General features: G+C 45.6%; 1 protein-coding gene across 4 annotated transcripts in view; it reads left to right on the top strand.

Annotated features, from left to right (window-relative positions):
- Window positions 1-18,995, top strand: part of LOC126293557 (fasciclin-1) — a 610,740-nt gene that overhangs the window by 121,060 nt on the left and 470,685 nt on the right. The gene's annotated exons all lie outside the window — the stretch shown is intronic.

Here is an 18,995-nt window from a genome sequence, read left to right as displayed (position 1 = left end):
GATGAAGGCTGAAGCAATGAATCAAAATTTCTGTCGGCGCCGGGATTCGAACCTCGTGTCTGCTGCTTTCTAGGCAGGTGCGCTTGTCAGTATGCCACTTTATCTACGATAAAGATCAGATTCGATATGTTTGGGGAACATCGTGTGCGTATGATTAATGTAACACCCGGTACAGTTAGGACTAACCCCATTTCGTTCGTTGCTAAGTGGCTATTCCAGTATTGGACCTGTGCTACACAGACAAATGATTACAGTTTCAGAAAAATTGAATAGTTTAGTCGAGAGAAAAATCTTCATGAATTGACCAAAGTGTTGTTCCACTTCTGGCCCTTATGCAAGCAACTACTCGGCTGGGCATCGGTTGATACACTTGCTGGATGTCCTCCTGAGAGATATCGTGCCAAATTCTGTCCGATTGGCGCGTTAGATGGTCCCTGCCCGCAGTGCTACAGACTTGTTCAGTTGTGGAGTGATTCAGCGACTTTACGTCCCAGGTAGTGTGTGAGAAGCACGAAAAGCAGTAGAAACTCTCACCGTGGCGGGCGTTGTTTTGCTGAAGTGTAAGCCTGCCGTGAAGAGGCTTAGAATATCGCCGATGTACGCCTGTGCTTTAAGCGTGCCGGGGATGACAACCAAAGGAATCCTGCTGCGAAAAGAAATGGCGCCCCCACAGAGCAGCACTCCAGGCTGTCGGGTCGTACGGCAGCCAGCCCGGTGCACCACCAGCGCCACGGAAGACACCACGTCCCTGACTGGAGCAGAATTGCCTTGAGTGATGATTCCTGCTTCGAACTCAGCACCGATGGCCAGCAAAGGCATGTCTCGAGACGACGCAGACAGCCGTGGGGTACCGACCTGGCGTCGCGCGCGACAGCCACTACTGCTGCTCTGGGGCCCCATTTCGTTTCATAGCAGGACTCCTTTACAACACAGCGCTTGTTGCTGTGGTCTTCAGTCAGAAGGAAGACTCGTTTCGTGCACCTCTCGATGCCACTCTATGCCGTGTGAGCCTTGTCACATCCGAATAACTACTGGAAACCACGTCCTTTTGAATATTCTTACTGTATTCATCTCTTGGTTTCCCTCTACGACTTTTATCCTCCACGCTTCCCTCCAGTACTAAATTGGTGATCCCCGCTGTCCCAGAACGTGTGCCATCAACCGATCCCTTCTTCTAGTCAGGTTATGTTCCAAATTTCTTTCCTCGCCAGTTGTATTCACTACCTCGTTATTAGTTACGTCATCAGATCTTCGACATTCTTCTGTAACGCCACATATCAAAATCTTCTATTTCGTTCTTGTCTAAACTGTTTACAGTCCTTGTTTCACCACCATAAATGGCTACGCTCCACACAAATACTCCCACAAAAGACTACCTTACACTTAAATCTATCAATAAATTTCGTCAGAAACGCTGTTCTCGCCACTGCCAGTCTCCATTTCATATCCTCTCGACTTCGGCCATCACCAATTACTTTGCTGCCCGAATACCATAACTCATATACTATTTCAAGGGACTCATTTCCTAGTCTAATTCTCTCAACACCACCTGATTTAATTTGGCTACACTTCACTCCTCGTTTTGCTTTTGCTGATCTTCCTCTTACATCCTCCTTTAAAGACACTGTCCATTCCGTACAACAGCTCTTCAGAGTCCTTTGCTGTCTCTGACACAATTACAATGTCATCAGCAAAGCTCAAGGTTTTTAATTTTTTTCCCTGAACTTTAATACGCATTCCAAGTTTTCTTTGGTTTACTTTGCTATTTGCTCAATGTACAGAATGAATAACATCGGCGATAGGCTGCAACCCTCGGTCTCTCCCTTCTCAACCACTGCTTCTCTTTCGTGCCCCTCGACTCTTACAGCTGCCATCTGGTTGTAAATAGCCTTCGCTCCCGGTGTTTAGCCTTGCTACCTTTAGATTTTCACCGAGAGTATTCCAGGGAACATGGTCAAAACCTTTCTCTCTGTCGACTAATTCTATAAATGTAAGTTTGTCTTTCCCTAACCTGTCTTCTAAGGTAACCCGCAGGGTCAGTATTGCCTCGCGTATTCTACACTTCTCTGGAGTCTAAACTAATCTTCCCCAAGGTCGACTTCTACTAGTTTTTCCAATATTTTCTAAAGAATTCGTATTCCAATTTTGCAACCATGTCTTATTCTCACACATATCAGCAAATGCTTTCGTTGAAATTGGAAGTACTACATTCTTCTTCAAGTCTGAGTGTGTCTCGCCTGTGTCATATATCTTGCATACCAGATAAAAATGTTTCGTCATGGCTCACTCTCCCAAGGCTATATGCGGCGTCTATCTTTTCCATAGTGAGATATGCTTCTAAATCTTTACATGTGTTCTCTGGCCGCCCCTGCTTAGCCATTTTGCGCTTCCTTTCCATCTCAGTTTTTAAACGGTTGTATTTCTTTTTGCCTGATTCGTTTGCTGCAGTTCATTGTTTCTCCCTTAGTCAGTTAAATTCAGTATCTCTTATGTTATCCAATGATTTATACTAGACCTTGTCTTTTTACCTGTTTGACCGTCTCGTACCTTTTCTATTCCATCTCTTAAAGGTACCCATTCGTCTTCTACTGTATACCGTTGCTCTGTTCTAGTCAGCTATTACCTAATGCTCCCTCCGAAACTCTGACACCGCTGGTTCTTCTAACTTATCCAGGACCCATTTCCTTGTTTTCCTACCCATTTGCAATTTCTTTAGTTTTTAATCTACAGTTGATGAGCAATAAATTTTGGATGCGCTGGAACCCTCCGCGGCTCCAGGACACGGCGGAACGCAGCCTGGCCCAGACCGGACTCTTTTATCAGCTGGCCGCTTCTCTTTATTTTATGGAAGGTCGCGTTCCAGTGCTTTGACCCGTCTTCAGCTTGCGTCACATATCTACAGATCTTCGTCAGCATAAGTGTTTGTTCAGTGCATACTGAAGGCTGCAGCTGCGCTGTGCAAAATAACATTGCGACCAGCTTTTCTGGGTTATCCATTTACGTTTAATTATTTCCCTTCTGTTCCAGAGGATTAATTTATTCAGTTTAATCAGTTTTCGGTTTACAGGGACCTTAGCAGTCTTTAAATATCGTCGTCAAAGAAATTGCATACTGATGATGGCCTTGTAAGCTGAAAACTGATTAACGAGAATAAATTAATCCTGTACAACATAGCCAATACTGTGTTTTAGATTTGTACTTGGGTCGCTCTACCAAGAGCCGACAGAAGAACCACTTAACATGTTTAATTACTACTTAGCCGCGCTTGCTTTTGTTCTGTAGCCGGCCGTAATGGCTGAGCGGTTGTAGGCGCAAGAGTCTGGAACGGCGCGACCGCTACGGTCGCAGGTTCGAATCCTGCCTCGGCCATGGATGTGTGTGATGTCCTTAGGTTAGTTAGCTTTAAGTAGTTCTAAGTTGTAGGGGACTGATGACCTCAGCAGTTAAGTCCTATAGTGCTCAGAGCCATTTGAACCATTGTTGCTTTTTCTGTAACTCGTGTCTCCACTTCCCGCCGTTCCTTGCACAGTACAAGCACTGTGCTGATTACGTCTCGCAGACAATAGTAACTCATGTGGGACGACAAACTGCAATGTTGTTGCTCCATTAGCACTCTAACAGACTATATCCGTTAGTTTCTGTAGTGCGAGAATGTACCGGCACATGTAGCGTCGGGTAGAAACCACTCCCAAAATTTTTATGGATGAAATTTTGGGAAAAAAGGTGCGGCTTGTATTCGAACCAGGTACGGTATAACGGAGGTAAGACCGAGTATACATCGCTGTGGTACAACTCTTGCGATTAGCCCTGACTGTGGAGATAGCGTTTCGCCGCGTACACGTCCAGTAGACACTTGGCGTGCTTTTCGTTACGCAGTGTAGAGTCCAGAACAACGTGCAAAAGTCTGAAGGATGCTGTGTTGTTAAGGACTCGCTAGTTGTGTGTGTACGTGACTGTGTATAGCGGGCGGCCTGGGGACGCAGAGCCGTTGCTTTCTCCAGTCGCAGCTACTCCTCTCTCCAGAGCTGTGGGATGTCGATAATGGCGCGGTACTGGAGGGAGAGAGAGAGAGATCCCCGGAGCAGTCGCTTATAATTGCTGCAGCGATTGGTGGGTGTGGTTGGAGGGGCAGAGGGAGTGAGCTGGGAGGTAGGAGGCCGCTAAACTCCGCGGCGACTGGAAGTCTGCTAACGACGCGCCTCGAGATCCAGTCCGCCGCCCTGGACTCCAGACCGGAGCCCCGTGCCGTGTGCAGCAGTGCTGGCAGCAGAGTGCTGCGACCAGCTCGCAGAAGGCCGGCGTTCTGGGTGCCCTCGTATTGACCGGCCCAGCACTGCAGAGAGAGAGAGAGAGAGAGAGAGAGAGAGAGAGAGAGAGAGACCGACCTCGCCAACGACTCACCACTGCTGTATATACCCAGAGGTGAGGCTGAGCCCCGGCCTAAAGCGGACAGCGAAGCGAATATTCTGCAGCACAAAAGTAGTTTCTGACGTTTACAGCTCCCCAGCTACGACACTGACCTCCTGTTTAACCGATCCATCTACTCGTACCTTTTATTGCGGTACTGCATACTCCAAGGAGAACTTGAACGACGTAACTTATGCGGAAACTGATCAAACACCAGCAAATTTCTCATTTTTTAAAAAGTTTTCCTTGCTATAGACAAGACTGGATTTTATACCGTCTATAATTGGGGCACCGTCAGCCACTTTCCTGTGGTTGGTCGATTGCTTGATTTGGGTGAGGGGACCAAACAGCGAGGTCGTCAGTTCCTGAGGCCTGGCGCCAAGAAAGGCAGGAATGAGAGGGGATTGAGGACGGAGCCTGATCAATTGCTGTTGGTTGGTTCATTTTTCAATCACGTACATTTTGGAAACAACAACAAATAAAAGGTGACAATAAATTAAGATGTGTTCCGCGCTGAAGGCCATAATGACAGCAAATTCAAAACTATTTCTCGGCTGAAGGTCCCGATAGTAATAATTTAAAAACTGTTTCACGGCTGTAGGCCTGAATAGCAGTCCTTAAGAACCAGTTAGCATCTTCAAACTTGAAATTACAGGTATTAATTTAAAAAAAAATCATCAAATCTGACGAAACCAAGGGGGGCGCAAAAGTTGCTCCTAGGATCGACCTGGAAAAGTCCATCAAAATTTCGCAAGCGATGAGACAGGAAGCCAAGATTTGCATTCACTTCACGAGACGGTAACTCAGACTAGTGGCAGTTTAAACTCATGACCTATAATCATTTGCCGAATCTACCTAACGTCCGATGACGAATGCAGCGATGGAATAAAACACCCAAGGCGGAGCCGGCAGTCAGCACTACGTCCAGACTCAGGTGTTTAGAGCATCTGGAAGCAGAAAGGAAGAGTACTACCAGAGAAGGGAAAAAACACCAGCTGGCACACAAATGAAGCTGTTGAACTACACGCCTTACCATAAAGCAGCGGCAAGGTGAGGAAAAGTACACTGCCGTTACATACACTAAGCTCCAGGGCAGGTAACTGGGTCGTTAGTTGCCACTAGGCAGGAAAAAATACCACTGGTTGAACTTCACAAATAATAGCACATAGAATGCAACAATTAATAATAAGTGGAGGAAGGCTAATTAGGTTCGCCTTCCCCAAACGCTCCACTCGCTGCTCCTCATCTCAGTGACACTGCGAGCAGCAAACCTCGAGATCTCACAATGGTTGAGGTTTCACGACTTCAATTAAGGCCCACTCGACTTGACTTCCTGGTTCCGGTTGACAACGAGGTTTTGTCCCTCGCGACTACAGCCCCTCCATCCGGCAGTGCACGTTTGCCGCAAGCGGTCCCGTCCCGAATTCGGACTCACACGACACTGAAACACCACAACTCGCCTCAAGGATAGTATCACCGTTACTGGATATCGCTAACCACCGCTGCTGCCACTAGCGGACAGACAACGCTTCCAAACGGAGTGGCGCCGATGAACACAAGAAGAAGAGACCCGAAACTGTACCAACTAAACGATGCCAACCTACCAACGGCATCAATGCGAGCCGCAGCTCGGCTCAGTCTCATAGGATGAGGAAAGGATGGCGAAGGAAGTCGGCCTGCCCTTTGAAAGGAACCATCCCGGCATTTCCCCGAAGCGATTTAGGGCAATCACAGAAAACCTAAATAAGGATGGCAGGACGCGGTTTGAACCCTCGTCCCGCGTGTCAAATTCTGCGCTGTCTCGCTCGGTGCTACACCCCTGTCCGACTCCCCCGTGAAGCACAGCTCCGCTTCCGTGTTATGGGCTGATTGCAGTCTGGCGCCTGCATAACCTTTCACTGCCTGTATTTTACCCCTGCTACCTTCATAATTGCCAAGTGATCAGGACACTGTGAAGCGCTTTCTGTAAATGTAGATGCGCTTTCCCCTTGCTTAACCTGTCTTCTAACAAGGCTATCTCCCCATCGCAGCTCCACCCCTCTCAGCTTTAGTGTAAGATGGCCGAGCGGATGGTCCGTCAGAAGCTGAACACAGATGAAGAATGTAAACAGGAAGGCGTACTGGACTGTGAAAGAAGAAGGAACATAGAAACAGTGAACGCTGCAAGCACGTCATCTGCAACATCGATAGAGTTTGCATAGCGACGGCGTCGTGGTTAGGTGGTTAGGTGGTTACGGTGTGGGGCTCACAGGGGAAGCTCCGTGTTCAGTCTCCCTCGTCGCCCATCTATATATTCACACAATTGTTCCTGTCTTCGACGTCCATGTTCGCTGAATTCAAATTTGTGTCTGTGCGGTAGTGTAACGTCTGTGAGCAACAGCGCGGCGTAAGGAAGGTAGCTCCCGACGTACATATATCGTATTTCTTACGCACAAGTAGCACATGTTATCAGCCTTGCTTTCCGTTTTGTAAGTTCCGACTCTTGAGTTCCTTCGTTGTAACACAGTTCATTCTATGCGGCATCTCTCTCTCACACTATTCATCGCAATTACTTGCAACGGCAATGTATTCTTATCACATGAGTCATCTGTTGTAACGAATATATAGTATGACAGTTGCCAAGAACAGAGACGTCAGTAGCCGGACGGAAAGTTTATTACTCTCTGGAAACAAACTGTGCACGAGGGTCGTTTCAGCTTTGCAGCCCAACACCGTGACCACGCAAGCACGACCCCGCGGTTCTTGCTAGTCGCTCGGCGTTGCAGGTGTTGAGCCTCGGCTTGGACCGTTCGCAGTTCCTGTTTAGCTTCTCTTTTGACCGGCACACCTCATTTCTGTTTTCGTGCCTGATCTGTGTTCAGTTTTTGACGGTCTATCCACTGGGTCATCTTACCGCTACGTGTGAGGGAGGGTGGGGGTGATGGGGAGTTCACCCTGTGACGTAAGTCGCGTAGGGTCGCTGATGCCTGTGTTCCGACACTTCGAAGCTGATTCTGTCCTCGGTCGGCTCGTACCAATTTTTTATGCAAATTATCAGTGTCACTATTCCCAAGAATGGCCGATAGTACTCACACGTGTGTACAGCTGCCTTCCACCGAAGTGCAGTCGTTGTATTTTTGCGAAACTCGACTGTATTTCGTCTGCTTCACACATCCGTTGTGCACAACGTGGAATACTTTCGTTATCACAACCTCTCCCGAGTATCGCAAAAATTCTGATGGAATGTCGCCTACTCTAGGGACCTTGTTTCTGCTTAGATCTTTCAGTACTTAACGGTAAAAAAAAGAAGAAGAAAAAAAGGCATTCAGACTGCTGACTGCCCAGAGAAGGGTATCTTGGATCATGTGTAGGTCAGGAGTGAAGTACAGATGAGGTGGTCGTACTGTATGGCGATGTGGTTCGCGTTTAGGATGTGATCATCTCCTTCCGATTACGAACACAGGTGCACACTTTATAGCTTTGTGTAGTGCGTACAGTAGAGGGACACTTCGCAGACGATGAGTGTATCAGTACGATGATACACCCAGTCATTGAGCAGTGTCTCTGATGCAGTGGTTTCGAGGCAGTTAAATTTCTTAAATTGACTGAACTGCCCAGAGTCCTGACCTCGATCCGTTGGAACTCCTTTCGGATGAGTGACAACTTGGACTGCACCCCAGCACCCAGCGTCACTGCCTCCTCTCGCTTCGACTCTCGAGGAACAACAGGCTCTAATTCCCCCACACAGCACCAGACACCCCACTCAGAGTGTCCCCAGCGCAGTTCAATCCGTCGCCAAGGCGACAGGTCGGCACAGCCCATCTTAATGTCCACAAATACACTTATTTAATCGGTGGCCTTATTTCCAGGGATTCTTCTGGAATCGTATAATGATACACTCGCGAATCTTTCCGCCTGGCTGTTTTATTTAGGATTAACTGCGAGTCAGTGCACCGTAAATCGACTGTGTGCATTTCCACACAGTTTCCCAGCGTTGCAACATCTCTATGTACAACAACGTTATCTACAGACAGACTCACGGATGTTCCGATGTTATGCCCTAGGTGGTATAATTTTTCTATTTTTTCTATAACACTCCCTCCGGCTACTCCTGAATTTACACTTACGTCTGAAAATTCAGATCTTTCACGAATGACGTGCTGTCTTCACTTTTCAGGGGACTCTTGAGTCCTCTGATATGGCTGATCCGATGATATACTGGACGCTCGTATTTTGTTCGTAACAACTTAATTGACGCTTTGAGGAAGTCTTGTATTACTTCGTCTCGGATGCAAATGTCTCAGGCATGTCTTCTCTCGGTACTCTGTGGTTAGCTGACTAATGTACTGTTTGTATCAGGTAGCAGCAGACGTGTGCAAACGTGGAACACAGGGGAGGGTGGCAGACGGCTCAGTTTTGTCCCGTGTGGACATCGCAGAGTGTGTTGTCCCGGTGGACGGGGTCGGCCCGGCCCGGCCCAGCCAAACAGCCCCTAGCCGGCTAACTGGCGTGGCACCGTGTTTGCACGGGTCTGGAGAGCCGCCCTCAGACCAGCAACCTCTGCCCATCTGGGCCCTCTGCCTCAGACAACAGTGGAACACACACCGCGCCACAGCAGCTCCCAGCATCGACTGACAGCCACCATGACACACACACGCACACACACACACACACACACACACACACACACGCACGCATACGCACGCACACGCACACGCACACACACACATACCAGCAGCGTAACCGTGAGGTGGCGGCTGCGTTTCGTCTCCCGTATCCCACCCTCAGCCATCTGTTCCTCCACAGAGCTTCTGTGTAATGTCAACAGACCGCGCTCCCCACTCAATTGCGAATGGATCTTTCAGGAACTCCCTATTTATAACTTTTCAACTGACTCCTTGGCGAGGCGCTTATTGTTCACGCGTAAGCAGTAAACCTCTTGTGCACAAAAAATTGTTTCACAAAAAGCTGTACGCTGATACAGACAGTAAGAATTATTTAATTTCTGAAATTTATTAGAAGTGAAGGATGTGTCCAATCCGTCCTTCAGTTATGTCACATATGATTATGAGCTGGACAAGAGGTTTTTTTTTTTTGTACCATCCAACTTCAAAGAAAATGATAAACCCTCCTTCAACATCTACAAGACACAAAGCTGCACGTATGTAACATAAAGAGCTCAATGTGACATCCAAATCCACCAGTTAGCAGCTCGTCAGTGTGTGTGGGGAGACGTCGAAGTAGATGCAGACGGTAGCCAGGGGCTACGACGTTATCCACGTGATGTTACAAACTATCGAACAAAAGTAGAAACTGTCGGAGAAAACACATCCAAGTACTATATACCTGCCTTTACTCGTAGACAACGTATGCAAATAAAAAAAGAAATTTGAACAAAGTAACTACAAAAATGACAATGAAGAAACTGACATTGTCTCATCTGTACAGACGACTGTTACATATCATTATTCAGAACCTACAAAGTCGTGGGAGCAATTTTACTGCCCCAAATTTCGTGTACGCTGGCCAGGGATGAGAAATGTAGATAAAAAGGAGAACGTTTAACATCTTATGCCATCTATTGAATCCAGTCCAATAAAACATCCAAATTAATATCACCGACTGACTGTCAAACTGGCTTCGTATTTGGTAGAATATAAGTAGTTTATCTTTTCTAACAGAGCGGAACAGCCAGAGTTCTGTGGAAGCGTTTCAACGTGACGAGTGAATTTTGACTAATAGAAATAACTTTGTTTCGACTTGGAATACAGGAAAAAGAAATTAATTTGAATGAAATAGACGTTTCTCTATGAATCAATAGAAAATAATATTTGCAACTTGAGTACTCAGTAATAACTACAAACCACAAAAGAAAATGTTTCTTTACTTTTCTTTAACTAACTAAAATCATAATTGCAGGACAGATACAACTGTGGTAATTTATTCAGTTTCCCGTAATGCCTTAGTTGCTTCAAAATTCGTTGGGATAAGGCAGTTTATTTTTTGTCATACGGAATTCTCTTCTTTTACAGTGGCCTGTAGTATATATATATATATATATATATATATATATATATGCATTTACACACACACACACATATATATATATATATATGTGTGTGTGTAAATGCATTTTGTAGTAGTTACAAGTATGTTAAATTTTCTCACGTTTTTTCTGGTTAGAAAATACTTTTGCACAAGTAAGCTGAGGTTATCAGTAGGTGTCGCTCACAATTTCCAATAATGCTGGCCCGCTTGTGTGGTCCTGCAGATGCCTTTACTCGCATTTATTACAACACTTCATTTGTGCTTTTCATCTTGTGCTGAACGTGTGTCTGTTTACAGTGTGTAGCGCTCCCAACTGTCACTGTGTTTATATTTCGTTTCGTGTGTGTGTGTGTGTGTGTGTGTGTGTGTGTGTGTGTGTCCGCCGGGTTAGCCGTGAGCGCTAATGCGCTGCTTCCTAGACTGAGGTAGGCGCACTGGCCCTGGATACAATCCGCTGGCGTATTAAAGACGTGAGCCAGTGTGCCAGCCAGCCTGGATGTGGTTTTCAGGCGGTTTTCCACATCCCACTAGCTGAATACCGGGCTGGTCCCCACATCGTGCCTCAGTTATATGACTTGTAGACATTTGTAACATTTACACTAGACGCAGACAGCTAGGGTACACTGATTCCGCCCCCCCCCCCCCCCCCCCCGTCCCGTTATGGCGGGACAAGGGTGCAAGCAAAAGTAGTAGTAGAGTGTGTGTGTGTGGGGGGGGGGGGGGCAGAGGATTTCATTAATTGTTCACAAAGGTTATGTTTCGTTTTCTATTCGGTATTGTTTCAAGGGCTAACATGGTCAGTGAGTTATTGCTTATGTAGATTTGGTCTTTAGTTACTTCGTTTTTCATTCCAAGGGCTCTTTGCGTGTGAAAGTTGTCCTGTAACCTCAGGCGTTATTTTATGAGGTATTGACCAAAGGTAGAATGGGTGATTTTGATATTTCCAGCTTCTACCTTTGCTGAAGAAATGATAAAACATGGACGTGAACCATGCGACATGCAACAGGACATGAATATTACAGTACACACTACAAACGCATATAGACGTGCAAGTTAAGTGTTGTAAAATGTGGTGGTTGGAAAAAAAACGCCGTAAATCGGCGATCTGCAGGGCCACACGCAAGGGCGTGCATCGCTGGAAATCATGAATGACGCCAAGCGATAATTCAACCTCACAATACTTCTGCTGAAAAAGTTGTTTCTCACCTGAAAAGGAAGCGTAAAATACTAGAGACATAACATGGTAACATACATGTAACTGCTACAAAATGCATTGTTTATTTATATAAAAACAAACATCTTACTGAAGACACTTCATAGATAGAAGAAGCGAAGCGCGTATGGGAGAAAAGAAACTAGGCTACCTGTCATTAATTTGCAAAGACGGAACTTACTTCCATGATATACAATTACGTTGCAGGTTTTCATGACAATTGGGTTACTGGTGTTTGCAGATACCACGCCAGTCAGACTACCTCCCTGTTGCCAGAAATTTCATTTTCTCGTAACATCTTTCAATTGCAATTTTCTCTTCCATTACCATGTTTTCTACATCTGTCCTGTCCCGTGAAATCATTAGTAATTTCTCATAAGCCACAAGAGACATCGGGTCTCAATGAACATATTAGGATGGCGTATATCGCCCTTATTTTCTCAACAATTTGCGAACCTACAGTTTTTTCTTTTTTTACAGTTAAAGTACCAAAACAGGAACAACTGCTTAATCGTTCTTCGACGTGTTGGCTTTTTGAAAACGAATTTCCAGACGAAAACGCTGACATAAATGTCGATGGTGTAATTTTGCTTTCACATTGAAGGACTGAGAGTACAGTACTGTTGTTGTTGTTGTTGTTGTTGTGGTCTTCAGTCCTGAGACTGGCTTGATGCAGCTCTCCATGCTACTCTATCCTGTGCAATCTTCTTCATCTCCCAGTACCTACTGCAACCTACATCTTTCTGAATCTGCTTAGTGTATTCATCTCTTGGTCTCCCTCTACGATTTTTACCATCCACGCTGCCCTCCAATACTAAATTGGTGATCCCTCGATGTCTCAGAATATGTCCTACCAACCGATCCCTTCTTATAGTCAAATTGTGCCACAAGCTCCTCTTCTTCCCAATTCTACTCAGTACCTCCTCATTAGTTATGTGATAAACCCATCTAATCTTCAGCATTCTTCTGTAGCACCACATATCGAAAGCTTCTATTCTCTTCTTGTCTAAGCTATTTATCGTCCACATTTCACTTCCATACATGGCTACACTTCATACAAATACTTGCAGAAACGACTTCTTGACACTTAAATCAATACTCGATATTAACAAATTTCTCTTCTTAAGAAACGCTTTCCTTGCCATTGCCACTCTACTTTTTATATCCTCTCTACTTCGACCGTCATCAGTTATTTTGCTCCCCAAATAGCAAAACTCCTTTACTACTTTTAAATATGTCATTTCCTAATCTAATTCCCTCACCATCACCCGACTTAATTCGACTACATTCCATTATCCTCGTGTTACTTTTGTTGATGTTCATCTTATATCCTCCTTTCAAGACACTGTCCATTCCGTTCAAATACAAAAGGCTACAATCCTGTCTCACTCCCTTCCCAACCACTGCTTCCCTTTCATACCCCTCGACTCTTATAACTGCAATCTGCTTTTTGTGCGAATTGTAAATAGCCTTTCGCTCCCTGTTTTTACCCCTGCCACCTTCAGAATTTGAAAGAGAGTATTCCAGTCAACATTGTCAAAAGCTTTCTCCAAGTCTACAAATGCTAGAAACGTAGGTTTGCCTTTCCTTAATCTTTCTTCTAAGATAAGTGGTAGGGTCAGTATTGCCTCACGTGTTCCAGCATTTCTACGGAATCCAAACTGATCTTCCTCGAGGTCGGCAACTATCAGTTTTTCCATTCGTCTGTACAGAATTCGCGTTATTGCACTTCCTGTCGATATCATTTTTGAGACGGTTGTATTTCTTTTTGCCTTCTTCATTTACTGCATTTTTTATAGTTTCTCCTTTCATCAATTAAATTCAATATTTCTTCTGTTACCCAAGTATTTCTACTAGCCCTGGTCTTTTTAACTACTTGATCCTCTGCTGCCTTCACTACCTCATCCCTCAAAGCTACCCATTCTTCTTCTACTGTATTTGTTCCCCCATTCTTATCAATTGTTCCCTTACGCTCTCCCTGAAGCTCTGTACAATCTGTGGTTCTTTCAGTTTATCCAGGTCCCATCTCCTTAAATTCCCACCTTTTTGCAGTTTCGTCAGTTTTAATCTGAAGTTCATAACCAATAGATTGTGGTCAGAGTCGACATCTGCGCCTGGAGATGTCTTACAATTTAAAACTTGATTCCTAAATCTCTGTCTTACCATTATATAATCTCTCTGATACCTTTTAGTATCGCCAGGGTTCTTCCATGTATACACCCTTATTTTACGATTCTTAAAGCAAGTATTAGCTATGATTAAGTTGTGCTCTGCGCAAAATTCTACCAGGCGGCTTCCTCTTTCATTTCTTAGCCCCAATCCATATTCACCTACTACGTTTCCTTCTCTCCCTTTTCCTAGTGACGAATTCCAGTCACCCATGACCATTAAATTTTCGTCTCCCTTCACTACCTGAATAATTTCTTTTATCTCATCATAAATTTAATCAATTTCTTCTTCATCTGCAGAGCTAGTTGGCATATAAACTTGTACTACTGTAGTAGGTGTGGGCTTGGCCACAATAATGCGTTCACTATGCTGTTTGTAGTAGCTTGCCTGTACACCTATTTTTTTTCATTGATTATTAAACCCACTCCTGCATTACCCCTATTTGATTTTGTATTTATGACCCTGTAGTCACCTGACTAAAAGTCTTGTTCCTCTTGCCACCGAACTTCACTAATTCCCACTATATCTAACGTTAACCTATCCATTTTCCCTTTGTAAATTTTTTAATATACCTACCCGATTAAGGGATCTGACATTCCACGCTCCGATCCGTAGGACGCCAGTATTATTTCTCCTGATAACAACGTCCTGCTGAGTAGTCCACCCTCCCCCCCCCCCCCCCCGCCCCCCCCCCCGCCTCCCTCCCCCCCCCCCCCCCCCCGGAGATCCGAATGTGGGACTATTTTACCTCCGGAATATTTTACCCAAGAGGACGCCATCATCATTTAATCATACAGTAAAGCTGCATGCCCTCGGGAAAAATTACGGCCGTAGTTTCCGCTTGCTTTTAGCCGTTCGCAGTACTAGCACAGTAAGGCCGTTTCGGCTATTGTTCCAAGGTCAGATCAGTCAATCATCCAAACTGTTTCCCTTGCAACTACTGAAAAGGCTGCTGCCCCTCTTCAGGAACCACACGTTTGTCTGGCCTCTCAACAGATACCCCTCTGTTGTGGTTGCTATCTGTATCGTTGAGGCACGCAAGCCTCCCCACGAACGGCAAGGTCCATGGTGCACTGTTAAGAAATGCCAAACGTGAGGGTATCCTTTATGTAGTGGGGCTGTAAGCAGAGACGCGGATACGACGGTCCGAAGGCGGGCGTTTCCGAACGGCTGTTGTGCCCTCAGGCCTGCTGCGAACCCTGCCCGTGCGGCCCTCGCCGGCTGCCGCCTGGCACAAGCGACGCTTCAGCTGTCGCGTGACGTCACGGCGGACGCACTCGCGTGCGTGTGTGTCCGGGTCCCGGCCGCCAGCCGCCTGGGAGGCTCCTCTGGACGAGGCCGGCGTCCGCCTCCCTCCCTCCCTCCCCGACCCTCTCGTCGGCAGCACGCCTCACACTATACAGTACGAGTACACGAATGCTCGGTCCCTCCGCGGTGCCACTTAGTGAAACGGTCTCGGCGCTTGACCTGCGTCAGTGGTCAACACGTGACCGCCTGCCGGATGCACGCCCCGGTCATTGTGAAATGGTATCTGACTGCTGCGTCCGTGACAGGGACGATCTTATACATTGTGTTCAAAAATAGAGGGCGTCAAGAGCGTCGTTGTCAGCCGTCGTTCTGCGGCAGCGCTTCGACGAGTTTCCTACTGGTCATCTTCAGGAAACACTTAACATGAGGAATTTTTTTCGGGTTATCAGCCGAGTCAAGGCGTCGTTCTGCGACAACGAAAATTGTTCAAATGGCTCTGAGCACTATCGGACGTAACATCTGAGGGCACCGGTCCCCTAGAACTTGGAACTACTTAAACCTAACTAAACTAAGGACATCACACACATACATGCCCGAGGCAGGATTCGAACTTGCGGTCGCGCGGTTCCAAAGTGAAGCGCCTAGAACCGCTCGGTCACAACGTCCGGCTCTGCGCCAACGATTCGACAAGTTTCCTACTCGTCATCTTCAGACGAAGACGGAATATGACGCGTAGGAAATTGTCAAACATTTTTTAGCAGAACGTTGCTGATAACCCGAGAAAATTTCATCGAGAAGATTCGCCGAAAAAAGCCAGCATTCTCTGAAAGAGCGCTGTGGCTTTACAGAGCGCGCTCGTTTCTGGTGAGGGGGCGACTAGCGTGTTTTTAGTAGCGATTACACCGTGCCGACGCCTGTACTGTCTGTAGTGTCAGCTTCATAATGTGGGATGGCAACACGCTGCAAATACCTATCCGTGAACTTTCTTGGTGTTTATTTTGGGACACACATCGGATTTGTTTTTTCAATGTATTGGGTTTTGGGACCTGCCCATACAGTCATTTCACTAATATAATGTCAGTTATGACGATACGAACGCAAGGACAACACAACGGCCAAGTCCGTGAGCGGAGAAACTCTTTCACCCCGCATTTCGTTACTACCGTTGCAATGACATCGCATACCCTCTCAGCACGTCAAGTTTCATTTGCTTCTTTCCTCCTTGATTCCATTTTGTGTCAGGTACTGCACTGTATCGTATTTATAAGGAAATATATTATTACGAACCTCAATGTTAAAGGTAATTTTAACAGAGAAAAGGTTACAAAGTAGTGGGGATGCAACTGAGGTGTAAACTACATAATAAGTGTCAAATGAATTGTGTCGTTAACAATTGTGGCTATTTGTGTCGCGGGACATTTGTAGTAAATATTTCGTTGTTTTATATAAGAGAGAGAGAGAGAGAAAGAGAGAGAGAGAGGCACGGAGTAATGAAGGAGATAATAGTGTCTTAGCCAAAAGAAATTCTAAAATTTACGCAAAAGCAAACTGAACATCTTCAATAAGCGCAAAAGTCTAAAGAGCCTAACTTCATAGTATTACAGCATTCTGAAGCTAAGGATCCTTTCAGACGAGTGTGTAAGCGTGTGTTGACTGTTGCAGCATTCTCCCCGTGTAGCTTACACATCGCGAGAAACCGGTCTGAAGGGCACTGCCGGCTCTCTACTTGAGCGGGAGCCTTAGAGTAGCTGACTCGTTCCTGCCGTCAAGGGCAGACGAGACATGGATTCCGTGGGAGTTGTCGTGACATCACACACCTGTAGCAACGTCTGCCATTCTAGTTGCCCCAAGCATCACTTGGTGCTTCGATCAAAAATGCCAAGTAGCGTTATTTGCGGGTGTACTAATCATTCTGACTATAGCGTGAACCAGTCACAGTAGTTTCATTCATAACTCGTCTCGTTCAAATGATAATTTATTTTATGTATGTGAATGTTGGTGCCGTGTTTACTTTCACTGTAATGGCTTTTTATGTCATTTGACTTTAGATTTCCTATGAGCCCGGCCAACTTTAAAAACTGTCTGGTTGAACGTTCCGAGAATGAAAGAAAGGGAGCCGATCAAACATGGCATAATATGAGTTCAGCATTATCGGAGGGAAGATAAACACCGAAGATCCCTTTCGTCAGTCTGGATGACGAAAGCACCCTTCTCATATAGTATGTTTCGCATCTTGGTTAAAATATTCTGACTGAATAGTAGGGTACCTGCTGCCTCATTGTACTTTCCTCAGCCGCTTTAAAAATTTTCCCTAAATTTTCGACATGCGAACATATTCGTGCTTTTTTTTCCCTCGTTCAACTAACCTCTTACTCCCACAAGCTACCCTAAATGTATGTCGCTCACACCAACTAGTTCTTCGCTCCCAGTTGCCCTTCCTCACTCCGTCATTCAGCACAATTCTCTTTTTTTCTGTGTCTGTCACTACCTCCAGTGTTACAGCCACAGTCCCCTTCGTTCTGTCCTCCTACTGCAGTCTTCTCGCTCTGCCTCACTGCTACTATCTCATTCCTTCCTTCCTTCCTTCCTTCCTTCCTTCCTTCCTTCCTTCCTATTGCTACTGTCTCTTCTCCCTGTCACTATCTCTCTCTTTAGCACTTGCTCTCATCCACTTCCACTTTCTCTTTCCCTCTATTTCCTCTCCCACTGGCGCTGTCTTCTTCACTTTTCCCCTTGCACTGTTCTGTCACTCTCAACTATGTTCCACTGTGTCCCTCGCTTTCTGTCAAACTACCATTGTATTCTTCGCGCTTTCCCTAACACAACCTCTGTGTACTGTCTTCCAGTTTTTTTTACCGTCTCTTTGTCATTGCCACTATCTTCTTATCTCTCAGCATAAAAAAGCGCGAATATGTTCGCATGCCAAAATTCTTGGGAACATCGTTAAAGGTGCTGAGGAATTTAGAATAAGCCAGTTGGCATCCCACTTTACAGTCTTAGAAGCAGGAGCATATTCGTCTTTTTTTGTGCTCCAATAGCATTTTTCCGCGTGTTCCCTGGTGCAGCAGGACATGAAATTAATAAGAAATGTGCAGGTCACTAAAATGTAGGTAGTTCACTTATGTGAAATTGAGGTAATTACAAAACTAATTTTACATCTCAGACAGGATTTTGCGCGAAAAAAAATGGTGCAACACTAGAACGTCGGGTTTCTATACGATAATGGAGACACTCTACATCATAGTTCTCCGTGCTACGTTAGTTTATAAACGACTTTTTCGCCACAGGCTATATTTTTACGTGTGCAAGTAAGGTAACTTGGAACTTCTGTAGTTCGGAAATGCATATCGAAATTGTAGGAATATACCTTAAAAATTACGGTCATTTGCTATGCATAGCCGTCTCTGAATCTGCGGCTGAGTTTTGGTCCACTGGTGACTGTGAAAATATAATACAAAGAAAGCCTTTTCGTATGGCTTTCCGAGGACTCACCCATGAACTAACGTTGGCTCCGTAAGTCCCATCAGGCCCACCGTAGACCACATCGAGTGCGAAAAGAAACAAGCTGTTTGCTCAATTTGACTGAACCTGGGAAAGTGTGATTCATACCTTGGCCCTTTAGTATAAGATAGTGACACCAAGACTGCCCTTCTGATCCTTCAAATGGTCCCCAGCGCATCACCTACCCAAAACACCTGACCGTACATTCCTATTACCGATAGAACCCGAGGTATGAGCACCGGAAAATTCCGTTTTCATGCCCGGTGTTTGGGTACACTTTAGGTAGCGCATGCTGTCAGGTGCATACCGGTTTAAGAACAGAAAATCACCTGAAAACGCCGTCCCAAAGTCGTGTTCTTCACAAAAGCACTTTCAACATTTTATGTTTAAAACCTCTGAGCGTGCGCACGGCAGGAGCTAAGAAGCGGTC

The sequence above is a fragment of the Schistocerca gregaria genome, chromosome 10, assembly GCF_023897955.1.
Source record: "Schistocerca gregaria isolate iqSchGreg1 chromosome 10, iqSchGreg1.2, whole genome shotgun sequence".
Classification (NCBI taxonomy): domain Eukaryota; kingdom Metazoa; phylum Arthropoda; class Insecta; order Orthoptera; family Acrididae; genus Schistocerca; species Schistocerca gregaria.
Note: the sequence above shows the minus strand (reverse complement) of the source record. Positions and strands in the feature narration are given on the sequence as shown.